The sequence below is a fragment of the Oryctolagus cuniculus genome, chromosome 4, assembly GCF_964237555.1.
Source record: "Oryctolagus cuniculus chromosome 4, mOryCun1.1, whole genome shotgun sequence".
In the NCBI taxonomy this organism is placed as follows: Eukaryota; Metazoa; Chordata; class Mammalia; order Lagomorpha; family Leporidae; genus Oryctolagus; species Oryctolagus cuniculus.
In genome coordinates, this window is record NC_091435.1 from 4,864,105 (window position 1) to 4,879,205 (window position 15,101).

The 15,101-nt window shown below is 50.0% G+C and overlaps 1 protein-coding gene across 3 annotated transcripts in view; it reads left to right on the plus strand.

Annotated features, from left to right (window-relative positions):
• Positions 1-15,101, plus strand: part of DSCAM (DS cell adhesion molecule) — a 722,199-nt gene that overhangs the window by 531,808 nt on the left and 175,290 nt on the right. The gene's annotated exons all lie outside the window — the stretch shown is intronic.

Sequence of the window (15,101 nt, forward strand, 5' to 3'; positions counted from 1 at the left end):
TCTTCAGGAACTCCTAAGACTTGTGTATTTGGTTGTTCAATGGTATTCCAAAAGACCTTGAACACTATTTTCCTATTTTCATCCTTTCGGTTTTTTTCTTTTCTTTCTTTTTTCTTTTTTCTTTTTCTTTTTCTTTTTTTTTTTTTTTTCCGGTCTGACTGAGATATTTCAAAAGACCTGTATTCTAGATCACATCTTTTTTCTGCTGCCTCATCATGTCTGTTATTAAGACTTTCCATTGGGGCCAGCACCGTGGCTCACTTGGTTAATCCTCCACCTACGGTGCCGGCATCCCATGTGGGCGCCAGTTCTAGTCCCGGTTGCTCCTCTTCCAGTCCAGCTCTCTGCTGTGGCCTGGGAGGGCAGTGGAGGATGGCCAAGTGCTTGGGCCCTGCACCCGCATGCAGACCTGGAAGAAGTACCTGGCTCCTGGCTTCGGATCGGCACAGCACCGGCCGTAGCAGCCATTTGGGGAGTGAACCAATGGAAGGAAGACCTTTCTCTCTGTCTCTCTCTCACTGTCTATAACTCTACCTGTCAAATAAAAAAAGACTTTCCATTGTATTCTTTATATTTCTTATTGAATATTTCATTTCTAATATTCCTGTTTGGTTCTTTTGAAATATCTCTATCTCTTTGCTGAATTTCTCATCCAGGTATGGTTTTTCTAATTTCATTTGACTGTTATAAACTAACACCATGCATAACAGACATTGAATGTGTTTCCCTAATTTCAGGATCAAAATCAAAACATGTTCTTACAAGTCCTATTCAACACGGAACTTGAAATCCTAGCTCAGGTAATGATCTAAGGAAAAGGAATAAATGGTATATGTATTTAGAATAGAAAATAAAATTGTCTTTATTTTCTGACAGTTTTGAAATTAGAAAACTTCTTCAAAAATATCTCCTTTGAAGCAAGTTTAGCAAGGGCAAAGGGTACAAAGCTAAATGTAAGCCAATTGCATTATATATAACAGAAATATGCATTTAGAACTTTAAATTTAGAAAACAATATAAAATAATCATTAAAATTGGACCCAAAAATTTGTCCAACATTGATACAGTAGCATTTCTTACAAGCTCCAGTTTTGTGACAGGCCACAAAGATGTCCCTTTTCCAAAGACTTGGTGAACGTGTTACCAGTTGCCTTCCTTTGTGTTCTAGAAAGTAGGGGACACAAACCATCCTAGTGACAGACACTTGCACCTCATAGCAGGGAACCTGGGCTTGAGATACGCATGAGTTTTCATTTTTAATTTAGCCAGGTCTTGTTGGGAGCGAGTGTTGGTATTGCACTAGTGTTGGTCAATTAGTCATTCAAAGAGTATACTTGGCTGGCGCCACAGCTCACTAGGCTAATCCTCCGCCTTGCGGCGCCGGCACACCGGGTTCTAGTCCCGGTCGGGGTGCCGGACTCTGTCCCAGTTGCCCCTCTTCCAGGCCAGCTCTCTGCTGTGGCCCAGGAGTGCAGTGGAGGATGGCCCAAGTCCTTGGGCCCTGCACCCCATGGGAGACCAGGAGAAGCACCTGGCTCCTGCCATTGGATCAGGGTGGTGTGCCAGCCACAGTGCACCGGCCGCGGCGGCCATTGGAGGGTGAACCAACGGCAAAGGAAGACCTTTCTCTCTGTTTCTCTCTCTCACTGTCCACTCTGCCTGTCAAAAAAAAAAGAGTATACTGCCTGGGTTAGATTTTCTTTATCAGTTAAAAAAATAAACCCATCATAGTTACACTTGCCTGGCAAGTTCTCAAGTGCCTTCTGCAGGTGTTGTGAGGACGCTGTGGGTTACTGCTTTCTCCTGCTGTCACTTGTTCTTCACTCATCTGAAATCCAGGAAGTGTCGGTGTAGACCCCGGGACTCCTGGCAGGTGGGTGGGCCTGGGGCTGCATCCCTTGTGATGGAGGCAGCCCTGGCCCTGGGCCTGACAGCTGGGAGGTGTGAGATGGCTTTTCTGAGTGCCACCTGTTTGGAAAGGCCCTTAAATAAGCGTACGTGGATGCTGTCGTTCTCATGTTCATAAACACTCTGGTCTCCATACGTTTCAGCAACCTCTGATTTGTGTTGTCAGTTTTTGATATCTCTCATTGAAACGTTGCCTGCGTGTGTGGTTAGGTCCTGCTGATGACAGTCCTGAGGGCTCAAAAGAGAAAAAGATCCGTTCTGATGCTGCGTGGAGGTGCCCGTGCACCTGTTTTCTGATTAGGATGTCTAGGCACGAAGGCACTGCCACAAAGGGCGTTTGGGTTTCCGCTGAGGGTGTTTAGAAATCTCTGAGGATGGCTGTCCTATCTCTTTAGGTGTTTTCTTGCTGGTGTTCATCAAGCCCACATAATGTCATGATGCAAGACAGCTCAGAATGCTTCTAACAGTTGAAAATAGCATTTCCGTTAGGGCAAGAGCAGCTGGAGGGGCAGTGGTAACGAGGGGGCAGGTCAGGTATGGCTCAGGGATGACTGGTTGGGCTCTGTGTACTCAGGGCAGCCCTGGACTCCCAACAAGTCTGCGCTGATGGTGAATCGGACAGCAGCTCACACCCGTGCCTTCCTCTAGGAGCAGGGACCTGGCAGCTGCCAGGCCGCTCTCCAGGGTGGAGAGGGCGAGGGAGAGACCCAGGCAGAGCGGCCACACCTGCCGACATGCATGACAAAGAGGGGACAGTGACCACGAAAGCAGGAGGTGCTGGGAAGAAGTGCAGGTGGGCAAAGCAGCGTCCAGCAAAGACATTTCTGGGGGGAGTTTAGGTGGGATCTGGCCCTGATGTGAAGAAACTTCCGGCAGACTTTAAGCCTCCAGTGCAATCTCAAGTTAGAACTTTTAAGTCTTCCCAATTACGCCCAAGGGTACTTCCTAAACATTCTGATCACAGGAAGCCTTTGCGCTCTTCAGAACCATTCAGGATTCCAAAGAGGTTTAGTTCTCATGGGTTATATCCAACAGTGTTTGCTGTATTTGGAATGACACAGAAATGCTGAAAAGTTTTCAAATAATAAATTCATGGCATGTTAGCGTGAATAGTACTCTTTAATGAAAACTAAATAAAATTTCCAAAGCACCAACAAAATGCAGAGAGCTGGGAGGCACTGTCTGACACTCTTGGGTCTCTTCGCTGTCCATCTTTCAGCTGGACACTGTATCAGCTTCTGCGTTCATGTGTTGTTCTAGTTGGGTACATGAAGGAAATAGAGTTCAGAGATGCAGTCAGACAGGGAGGCACACGCCCTGTACTGCTCAGCTTCCATTACTGCAACCAAATAATTAAGACAGGCTACTTAGAAAGAGGGGGCTTCCCTTGGCTCACAGCTCTGTGGGCTCACAGGCCAAGGTCTAGGGGCCCCATTCTTTGGCATCTGGGGGTGGCGTCTTTGCTGGCAGAACCTCACACGGCATGAGGGAGCATGAGCCTGCCTCTGCCTCCTGTTATAACTCCACCAGGATCAATCCTGTCAGCCCACTCCAATCCAATCAATTTCCAAAGCCCCCTCACCTCCGTACCGCATTATTGGATTAAATTTCTACCCTCTGAATACCACGAACATGAGACTTTGAGACCAGATCCTTAAAACAGGGGCCTCTGGCAGATACCGAAACACACACCCAAATTAAGTCCTTGAGCTGTCACTTGCACACTCCCGAGGCCTGCATTCACAGAAATCTGGAGTCAGGAGGAATCTGGGATTCCAACTCCAGCATTCTGAGATGGGACGGGGTGTCCCAAGCGGAATTTAACCACTGCACCAAACACCTGCCTCTATATTCAGCCTACACAGAACTCTGCTGGTTCCACAGACATCAGATGTCTCCTGCGTGAGCTCCTGGTACCCGTCTTCTGATAGGGGCTCCCTGCACCCCCGGCCAAAAGGCAGGAGGCAGAAAAGAACACCAGGCTCAAAGGAAAAATTTGGGTTTCTGTGTCTTCTAGAGCACAGTTCTAAAAGAAGACAAACTCTGAGCCAGCAGAGGTATGGGAATGGAACTAACTTAGAAGTTTAGACATCCACTGGTGGGGGCCAGGAAGTCCTGCGGTCTGTGTCTGACCACCATGCAGGAGGACTTTCTAAGAGTCTTCCCTCCGTGGCTACTTCACGCTAACTTGCCTGCTGTGATCTGGGAACTTCTGAGGGGAAAAAAATATTCATGTCTGGATCCACCAGATACATTCAGAAACAATTTGTGTATATGGCAAAACAACATATGGTGACTTCCGATATACTGGCTTCCATTTTAATCTACAAATGAAGTGTTGTTCATGAAGCAGAATGCTGTCTAAAAAGAACTGAACTTAATTTCACCGTTTAGTGGCCATCAATTTTATTATTAAATGTGGAGAAAGGAAAAATGATGATAGGGAATGTTGGCAGAGAGGCATGGAGGTTTGCACTGTGATACCCCATTGTTGGGGTGGGGGACGTTAGTATAAGGCGATCTGACCACATATTTCAAAAGTGATGAATACGTGCATCTCTTTTGAGCACCTAATTTCATCCTTAGTTGGCCAAAAAGATTTATGTAAAAAGAGTCAACACAGCGTTTTATAATACTAAGAAAGTTGGTTCCTTGTAAACAACTAAGTGAATGTATATGAGAACTGCAATGCATAGACTTAGCTCAGTGTCAAATAGGAATTTTAAAAGATGGACTTACGTGAGTGTCTTTCATGTAGGGGGAGTCAAATACTATAGCTAAGCCTCTATGAAGTGGGATCTGAAACACACATATAGAATAAACTTAACAGAGGGAAGAAATCATACGTAAAATAAGGGAACCCAGCTGCATGTGGTCTATTTTGTGTTTCTTTACATTTTCCTGCGTTTTGCAAATTCTCACACCAAGCTTCTATTGACTATCAATCAAGATTCATCAAGAAATATGACAAAATATTAGGAAATATTCATGGCCTTCAGAGAAGTTGTGTGCAAAGTAGTCTTGATGAGCATTTTTGTTATGGTATTTTTATTATTTCTACTGATAAATGAAGTTTACGGGGCACCATGTGGCCTCTTGACCCATGTATACACATTGTGTAGTGTTCAGCTCGGAGTGTTTCTTCAGGGTGAAATATCCAAAATGCTCCCTTCCGGGCCGCACCGTTCTACCCGCAGTCACCGTTCTACCCGCAGTCACCGACCCGTTGTTCGGGAGCTTCTTTCTCCAGTCCACCTGTAACTTGGTTCCTGCTCCTCACCTTCCCCTCCTCTGCCTTCCCCACCCTTCCCACCTTCCTACCGTCAACATCTGAGAATGACTTTCCTAGGGTCTGCACAGAGCAAGACCACGTGGGGCTTCCGTACGTGGCTCATTTCACTCAACAGAATGACTCCATGCAGTTCCATGCCTGTGCCGCTCTAATCTTTGTCTACGGATGAGCAGTATTCCATTGTGTGTAACAACCGCGTTTTCTCCTTCCACTTGTCAGTGGATGGACGTTTAGGCTGTTTCCAGTTCCTGGCTGTTGTGGCAGGGCTACGAGAAGCCAGGGAGCACGGGCATCTCTCCCACAGACCGATTTCATTTCCCTTGGGTGTGCCCCCGGCAGCGGGGCTGCAGGATAATGTGGTGGTACCATTTTTAGTTTTGGAGGAAGCTTGTGCTGTTTTCCACAATGGTGGTGCTGATGGACGTCTCCCCAGCTGTGTGCCAGGGTTCCCAGTTCCTCATGTCCTCACCAGTCCTGGTGCTGTTGCCTTTCTGGTCGTAGCCAGTCCAACGGGAGTGAGGTGCTAGCTCACTGGGATTTAGATTTGCATTTCCTGATGGCTAAGGATTCTGAGTATTTTTCATATACCTGTTGGCCATTTGTATGAATTTATTTGAAAAATGTCTATTTTAGATCTATTTTTGTTTTTCAATTTATTTTTAAAGATTTATTTACTTGAAAGGCAGTTATAGACAGAGGGGGAGAGACAGAGACAGCAGGAGAAATCATCTTCCACCTACTGGTTCACTCCCCAGATGGCCACAAGGGCTGGGCTGGGCTAGGCTGAAGCCAGGAGCCAGGAGTTTCATCCAGGTCTTCCACGTAGGTACAGGGGGACAAACACTCGGTCCATCTGCTGCTGCTTTTCCAGGCACATTAGCAGGAAGCTGGATTGGAAGTGGAGCAGCCGGGACTCGAAGCGGCACCCATATGGGATGCTGACACTGCAGGCAGAGGCTTTACCTGCTACCCCACAATGCCAGTCCCTAGTGTCTATTTTTAAATAATAAAAAAAATTTTTTTGGCTGTGAGTTTCTTATGTTGGGTGCAAAATTTGTAAAGATGTTCTTGAATTCTGTAGGGCATCTCTTTGCTCTGTGGACCACTTCCTTTGCTGTGTGTCATTAACAATATTCAGAAAAGATAAAGAGATGTTCTCTTTTATTAAAGACATTTATTTATTTGAAAGTCAGAATTACACAGAGAGAGAAGGAGAGACACAGAGAGAGAGAGGTGTTCCATCTGCTGGTTCACTCTCCAATTGGCTGCACAGCCAGAGCTTCACCGATCTGAAGCCAGGCGCCAGGAGCTTCTTCTGGGTCTCCCAGACAGGTTCAGGGGCCCAAGCACTTGGGCCATCCTCCACTGCTTTCCCAGGCCATAGCAGAGAGCTGGATCAGAAGTGGAACAGCTGGGACTAGAACTGGTGCCCATATGGGATGCCGGCACTGCAAGTGGCGACTTTATCCATTGTACCACAGCGCCAGCCCCGAGATATTTTCTTTTAGAAAGCCATGTGTGCTCCAGAGTTAGATGAGAGAAATCCATCTACTGGTCACTTCCTGTTGTTGGGGTGGTATTGTTAATCCTGTTCCGTTTTCCAGACCAAGAAACAGTTGTTCTCTCTGTAACAAAATGACTGAAAAATAAGGTACACGAAGTGTGGGGTACACAAGAGCGGGAGGTACACGAGAGTGTGGGGTACATGAGAGTGTGGGGTACACGAGAGCGGGGGGTACACGAGAGGAGCGGGGGGTACACGAGAGCGGGGGGTACACTAGAGTGTGGGGTACATGAGAGTGGGGGGTACACGAGAGCGTGGGGTATATGAGAGTGTGGGGTACATGAGAGCAAGAGGTACACGAGAGCGGGGGGTACATGAGAGTGTGGGTACACTGGTACATGAGAGCGGGGGGTACACAAGAGCGGGGGGTACACGAGAGTATGGGGTACACGAGAGCATGGGGTACATGAGAGTGTGGGGTACACGAGACTGTGGGTACATGAGAGCGTGGGGTACACGAGAACGTGGGGTACACGAGAGTGTGGTGTACACGAGACTGTGGGGTACACGAGAACGTGGGGTACACGAGAGGGTGGGTACACGAGATTTTGGGGTACACGAGAGCGGGGGGTACACGAGAGCAGGGGGGCGTTTGCCATTCATGGACGTCGGGTGTCTCCCCTGGGCCAACACATCCTAACAGGGTAGCAGCGCCAGGCTGGAGGTCAAGGCCTCAGACTGGGCTCCTGTCCACAGCTGCTCTGGCAGCTGGGCGAGTGGCCTCCCTGGCCACAACGCTGTGGTCACTGGGGCAGCTCTGTGAGCTCGGTGCTGCCTGGCAGGTGCAGGAACCCACTGTCTCCTGTGACTTAATGGCTCGGGTGGCCTTATTCTTGGGTGCAGAATCCAGAGTATAGGTGTTATCCCGGCCACTCACTTTGACTTTGCAGCTGATTATGAATTAGTCAAAGTGTTGAGTACAGAACCCCACAAGAGGCAGTCTCTGACTTCCAGCAAGATGCTGAATTTGTAGGCCGTTCCTCCAGAGATTTTAAAAAGCTTTTCAGGAAGCAATTGATTTCATATAAATTTCAAAAATAATAGATCATATTTTTGATAAGAGGCCAAAAGAAATGATTGCTTGTCTTGACTTGCTTATGACTTATTCCACAGAAGGAGTATGGACATGAAATGCATTTTTGCGTCACCAATGAGCACTGAATACAAGCACACAAGTTTTTATAAAAGGAAAACAGGAGCCTCTTACATAGTACATAGGCAAATAGTAGAACTTTATTACTGATTTTGCCTACCTGCTTAGCCATGCATGGACTCCCTGACTTAAATATTATTGGCACAGAATCTTTTTTATGGAATCCAAAGTACACCAGACCCACACTTGGTTTTTTAAAGACTTATTTCATGTATCTGGATGGTAGCGTGACAGAGAGGGAGAGGGAGAGAAAGAGGTCTTCCATCTGCTGGTTCATTCCCCAAATGACCTCTCAGCCAGGATTGGGCCAGGTCAAAGCCAGGATACTAGAGCTCTCCCTGGGTTCCCCATGTGGGTGGCAGGGGCCCAAATACTCGGGCCATCCTCCTCTGCTTCCCCAGGTGCATTAGCAGGGAGCTGGATTGGAAGTGCAGCAGCCAGGACACCACCTGGCAACCACACCGGCTGGTGTTGCAGGTGATGGCTTTGCCATCTACGCCACAATGCTGGCCCCGGGCCCACACTTAGTATTCCACTTCCCTACATCTGCCATTTCTCATGTCTCGCCTCAGTACCCTTGGAGGAGGCGTGTCTGGGAGCAGAGGTTCCCATTCCCCCAGCCCAGTGCTCCTGAGCTGGTGGACGGTTGCAACTTCTTGGCGAGATGGCAGCATTTGACCCGAGAAGGCTGCAGGAGCACACGACCTGAACCCACAGGGCAAGATGAGGTGGCGGGTCATGCTTTCCATGTCCAGGGGCCCAGGTCTCACTCACTGCCTGATGTCTCTCTCCGTGAGATGCCAGTTTAATGTCTGTCTAGGGAATGGACGGGCGGCTTCTCCAATGATCTGTGCAGTGCCTATCATCATTGACACAATGAAGTTGAACAAATGAGTGAAGAATTAGGTGGCTGATGTAGCTGAGGGGCCACGTGCCCACACGCAGGCTCTGCAGAGCAGCCTGTGCCTACCGGTGGAGGCCGAGCAGCAGCTTAGGGAAGAGGCGGAGCCCATGAGCAAAGTCAGAAGGGCTGCGTGGCACCATTGGTGGTGCACAGAGGAGGGTGGGGCTCAGGCTGGACCCAAGAGAAAGGCAGATGAAGGAGGCATGAGACCCACACAGCCAGGTGCATGGTCCTGGTGGGAGAAATCTCCCCACCCCTCCCCAAAATACAGTGAAACCCAGACAGCTGTAGGTCATGCTACAGAAATTAGAGTGCAGGGGGTGGGCGTTTGGCACAGCAGTTGGTTTGTCACTTGCGATGCCAGTATCTCACACTGGAGTGCCCTGGTCAGAATCCTGGCCACTCGGCTTCCACTCCAGCCCCTGATGATGCCGCCCCTGAGAGGCGCCAGGTGGTGGGGCAAGTGCGCGGGTCCCTGCTGCTCACATGGGAGACTCAGATTCGGTTCTGTGCTCTTGACTTTGGCCAAGCCCTAGATGTTACAGGCATTTGAGGGAATGAACCAGTGGGTACAAGCTTTCTCTCTCTCTTTGTCTCCGCCTCCTTCTCTATATCTCTCTCTTTTTCAAATAAAATAATTCATTTAAAAAATTTGAACATATTAGCTAAATTTATTTTTTAAAAATGAGAGGGGCCAGTGTTGTGGCATAGCAGGGTAAGCTGCCACCTGCAGTGCTGGCATCCCATAGGGGCGCCAGTTCAAGTCCCGGCTGCTCCACTTCCGATCCAGCCCCCTGCTATGGCCTGGGAAAGCAGTAGAAGATGACCCAAGTCCTTGGGCCCCTGCACCCACGTGAGAGACCTGGATAAAGCTCCTGGCTCCTGGGTTTGGCCTGGCCCGCGCTGGTTGTTGCAGCCATTTGGGGAGTGAATTAGCAGATGGAAAATTCTCTCTCTCTCCTCTCTCAACTCTGCTTTTCAAATACATAAAATAAATCTTAAAAAAATTAGAATACAGGTTAGGCAATGATGGGGGTGGAACTTACTTACCAGCGGTTTAGTGAAGACAGGAGTGCCTTCCCAGCTCAGGTGACAGTGAGGACCAGAAGATGCCGCAGGGGTGGGAAGCCCGGGGTCTCGTCTGCGGGAGGAAGCCTGCCCTGCTTTGACCTCACCCCTGCCTGGGGACATCGGACAGTTCCCAAAGGTGAGGTCCTGCTGTGACCTAGCCCACATTCCCGGAGAGGACCCCAACCCTGCCAGCCTTGACTCGTTCTGCTTCCACTCCCCTCCATGACCACGCCAGCCACTCGTGGCCTCTTAGCTGAACAAGCAGTGGCTGCAAAGGACGCCTCCTGTGTGGAGCCCAGCCAGACTGAACGCTGCTCACATGGTGTTCTGCCCTCATCGTGTGTTCGTCATGCTTGTGCCATGCTGGACACACACCTGCCTGGATATAGGCACACACTCAGCTGCTGTGTGTGACACACGTGTAAACGTCCGTGACCACAGTCTTAGAGATTTAGGATAGAGACAGCTCTTCCTAACACACACCTGAGTGGCAACTTACAAGCTCTTTCTAAAGCTGTGTCGTTCACACAAATATTCCCTGCTGCTGACCCTCTGAGCACTGGGGGTGGCAGGGGGCACAGGGGACCATGAGGAGGCTGTCATCAGTTCCTTACTCTGACTAGGGCAAGGTGAGCTCTCTCCCTGTCTCTTATTTGTTTTAGAAGCAGAATTACAGAGAGAGAAACAGAGAAAGAGAGGTCTTCCATCCACTGGTTCACTCCCTAGATGGCCACAATGGCCGGAGCTGGGCCAATCCAAAGCCAGGAGCCAGCAGCTTCTCCCTAGTCTCCCATGCAGGTGCAGGGACTCAAGCACTTGGGCCATCCTCCACTGCTTTCCCAGGCCACAGCAGAGAGCTGGATCAGTAGTGGAGTAGCCAGGACTCAACCCGGCGCATATGGGATGCCTGCACTGCAGGCAGAGGCTCAGCCCACTAAGCCACAGCGCCGGCCCCTAGCTGTATGTTAGTATTCAATGCTTCCAAAGGTACCTGGGAAATCCTGATGCACAAAATAAATCAAAATATGTGATAAAAGTAAAAACCTGGAAGGACAATTAAAAGTTTCATGAGATGAAATTTCCTCCGTTGTTTAAATTATCTGGGAATTCATCACAAAACACTGGTGACTGGGGCTTTTTCAAGCCTTGTTTCCTGTTCACTGCCTCTTCCCTCTGGTGCTGTGCTGATTGTCTGAGCAATTTAACTTCATTAGATTCATTGGGGGAAATGAATGGAACTGATTTGCCTTCAGGATTCTCTTGGGAGAGAGTAATAACAGGGTTCCTCGTGCATTGAAAGCAGCATCCTTGGAGCGGGTCCCGGCCAGGAGGCTGGGACGCCTGCATCTCATGCTGGAGCCCCCGGGTGTGCCCAGCTCTGCCCCTGACCCCAGCTTCCTGCTAATACAGGCCGTGGGAGACAGCAGTAATGGCTCGAGCGACAGGCTAGGGGGCACCCATGTGGGAGACATGCATGCAGTCCCCAGCTCCCAGCTTCAGCCCTAGCCAGTTGCAGGCATTGGAGGAATGAACCAGAAGGTGGGATCTTTCTACTGTCTCTGTGTCTCTCTCTGTCTTTCAATTGAATAGTTTTTTAAATGCTTAAGGATCAGCATCCCTGTTTTTGCTCTCCGGAAAGTCTGTCACTGTTGTTAAAGGCCCCCGGGGTGACCGACAGATCCCATAAAGGACATGGCCACGTCACTCCCTCTACGTGCTCATACTTGTGGACGCTGCAGGGTAAGGAGCCTACTCTGTGTGATGCCAGGGGCTGTGGCTCCCACCTGCTTCCAGGGGGACATGGAGGACAGTGTTTGATGCTCTGCCTTCATGGTCGGTTTGTCTTCAGTTCAACCAAGTATTGGAGATGAATTAGGAAATCGAAGTGGAGGCGCTCCCATCCCACCCTGCCCCCACTCATGGTCAGTGGAGCCAGGCAGTGGCCACAGTCATGGTGTAAACAGCCGTGGCCACACTGGCCACTCTGCCTTGCTTTCTGCTGTGGACACCTTGCCCGTCTGATGCGACTGCGAGGCATGACTTCGCAGCACTGCCTCCAATCTGCAAGGAACATGGACAGACCTGGCCTTGACTCTCTTTGCTCTGTCTTTGCTTTGATGGCGTCACCCCCTTTCAGGCTGACACCTCCCTCCTCCAGACTCCATGACAAACAGGTCACAGCTGGACCTTGCTGCCCGGGGACCAATCTGTGCCTTTGAAGTCAAATTGGGAGCTGTGGGCCCTTGAAGCACTAGAAGACAGCCATCGATTTTTGCCATCATAGAAAGTCATTTATAGACGCGAGGTTCCACCACGGGGGCGGAATGGGCTTCCAAAAGCTGTGAAAAACTTACTATGAACAAAACTACATGGACTTAAATTTCTTTGCAACAAGAGAAACGTATCTTTTAAATCCATTTTTTCCATGAACTTTTTGAAGTCCCCTTGGTATATGTGCAGTGGGTGACGTCTCAAAGAACCCTCATTGCAGGCTGAAAATCCTGTAAGTAGAAAACTCCCTGAGTGCCCCCTGCCCTGCCGGACCTCCCACTCAGCAGACAGCTCACGGCCGCGTGTGGTGTGATGGCCCTCGTGCTTCTGGGGCCGACTGGGAGCCGAGCCTGCTGCCACTGCCAGCATCCGCAGAAAGCACCGACCGCAGCACTGACCAGGGAAGAGATCACAAGCCGGAGCCGAGAAATGGGTTCCACTGAACGTGCACCACCTTTGCAAAGTCAAAAAATTGTCAGCTGCAGCATTGTACACTGGGGTCTAGCTCTACAGGACCAGTGCTGAGGATTGCTTTTTGGAAAGAAAATACTGGAAGCATGAAAGAGTAGAGAACACAATGTGGGCAGTGTATGACTGTGCTTGTCGTCAGCATGTGACACGTGGCCATCCGTGTGCCAGCCGATTGTGAGCCCTGGGCACAGCTGTGGGGTAGGACGCACTCTGATCTCACACACCCTAGTTCACCACTATCTGTGGAAGTCCAGTGTAGACCCAGAGCAAGCCATTAACCAGGAACAGGCAGGAGCCGGTTTGCTGAGTGCTGTGTGGTTCACAGTGGTTGAATGAGAAGGTTGCATCGATAAGTAAACTTCCAGGTTGCTTCTTTCTGCAGGGACCACATGGTCTTGATTTCCTGAAAAATGCGTGTGTGTGTGTGTGTGTGTGAGAGAGAGAGAGAGAGAGAGAGAGAGAGAGAGAGAGAAGGAGGGAGATAGGGAAAGGAGAAGGGAGGGAGGGAGGTGGGCAGAGGAGGGTGGGTGCGTGTTTGTCCCAGTGGTTGAGATGCTGGGTGGGAGGCCCACATCCCACCCACATGGGAGATCTGGATTGTGTTTCCAGCTCCCAGGCCCAGCCCCCCAACCACTGCAGGCATCTGGAGAGCAAGACCGTGAACAGGAGATGTCTCTTCTTGTCTGTCTCTCTCTGTCTCTCTGCCTCTTACAAAATAGAGATGAAAACAAGCCCGAGGTCACGTGACGGTGATACTTACCTACAAGACACATGGATGTTAGTTACATTATGCATACTCTGGTTTCTCTTCCAATCGTATAAAGCTTTCGCCTCTTACTAATTATATTATTCATGGTTTGTTTTCATATGAATGAAGCACTTCCAAATAAAAGATAACATGTACGTGACAGAATTGATATAAAAATACAACACTTGGGTGTGCGTTTGTGTTGTTGCTGGGTGACATCATTCCCTGCAGTCCCATCATAACAACCACAGGAAGCCATTGAGGGCCTGTTGGGAAGCTATTGATTGGTGCCTGGATACCTTGTGGATCCAAACACTCTGCCGACGTCACTTACTGCTGGAACAGCAGGAGGCCGAGTGGGCTCTGCTCTGCTCTGCTCTGTCAGTTCCCGGGATTCCAATACATCGCGGTCTGATGAGGACACTCCACTGGAGGCCTTGCCAAGGAGCACCTTCCGTTAGGGGAGGAGGCAAGCAGGTCGTGTCGACGGGGAAATGAAGCCGTAGTCCTCTGGGGAGGCACTGAGCCCAGTGTCTGCCGGCACAGTGCTCTGTGGCTGGATCAAAATCTGATGAGATTGGCATTATGCTATAAAACAACGAGAAAGTAAGCAGCCTATTTAAACCTCTGTACGATGTGGGAATGACACCAGGGCTCTTTGCCCACGGTGCTGAGAGAAGGACATGGTCCTTACCCTTGGCTAAAGAACTCAGAAAGGGCCCGGGACCAGGATGGCTCCAAAGAACCAAATGCCTCCGGATATGGCACCCGTGCAGCAGGGGGCTTCCCAGAGACAGCCGGCAAAGGCTCGCGCACAAAGGCAGGCAACTGCATGCAAGACGCGGCTCCAGGGAGAATGTCTTGCTCTAAACAGATAAGGCGGTCTCATAGCAACCACACGGGCCAGTGATAACCCACACCGTGCGCAGAAAGATCTTCACACACTGGCCTTGGCATCCACACATCAGAACATCGTGAATGCCAGAGACTGTCAAAGCAGCAGCATGGAGTTCAGCCCGTGACTCTGAGTCTTTGGCAGATCAAGTGGATCAAAACCCAAGAGCGCAGAAGACTCAAATCATTATATCAGTAAAGTTAAACAATAGCGGAGTATCCGAGACTGAGAGAAAACCCCATTACAGACTACAGAATTCAAGTAAAGCGTGTTCTTCAAAGTACGTTCTGTGACTACAGTGATGAAGGGTGCGGGGTTGGATTTCTGCTTAGAAACCTCAAACACCTCGTCCCTAACTTCATGTTCAACCCAGACGCTGGCTGCCCCAGCCTCCGTCTGCCTCCAGCCGGGCATTCATTCTGCAGACAGGTGCGGGAAAGATACCTGCAGCAGCTCACGCTTGCCACACGGTGCTGCACCTCTGAACCGCTCCCCGCCGGGACACCGCTCCTCCTTTGCGGTAATCAGTTCCGTCATGTCGGTCTCCCACAAGAAAGGACAGGCATGCATACGAATACATGTACACGTGCACGTGCACACATAGCCTCGCAGGTCTGTACAGCGGCTGCCGTGAACCAGCAGTTGAGGTCTGCACAGCTAAGACATGAGCCTTGACCTCAAGGAATGGACCTGGAGGGTGGTGGCAGAGAGGACGAGGCTGGGGCGGCAGTGCCCACCTGCCTGGGTGCACACTGCTAAGCGGGAGGGCCGTCCACGGACGCAAGGTGAGCACCACGCAAGGAGGGCTCTGTGAGCTCACTGAG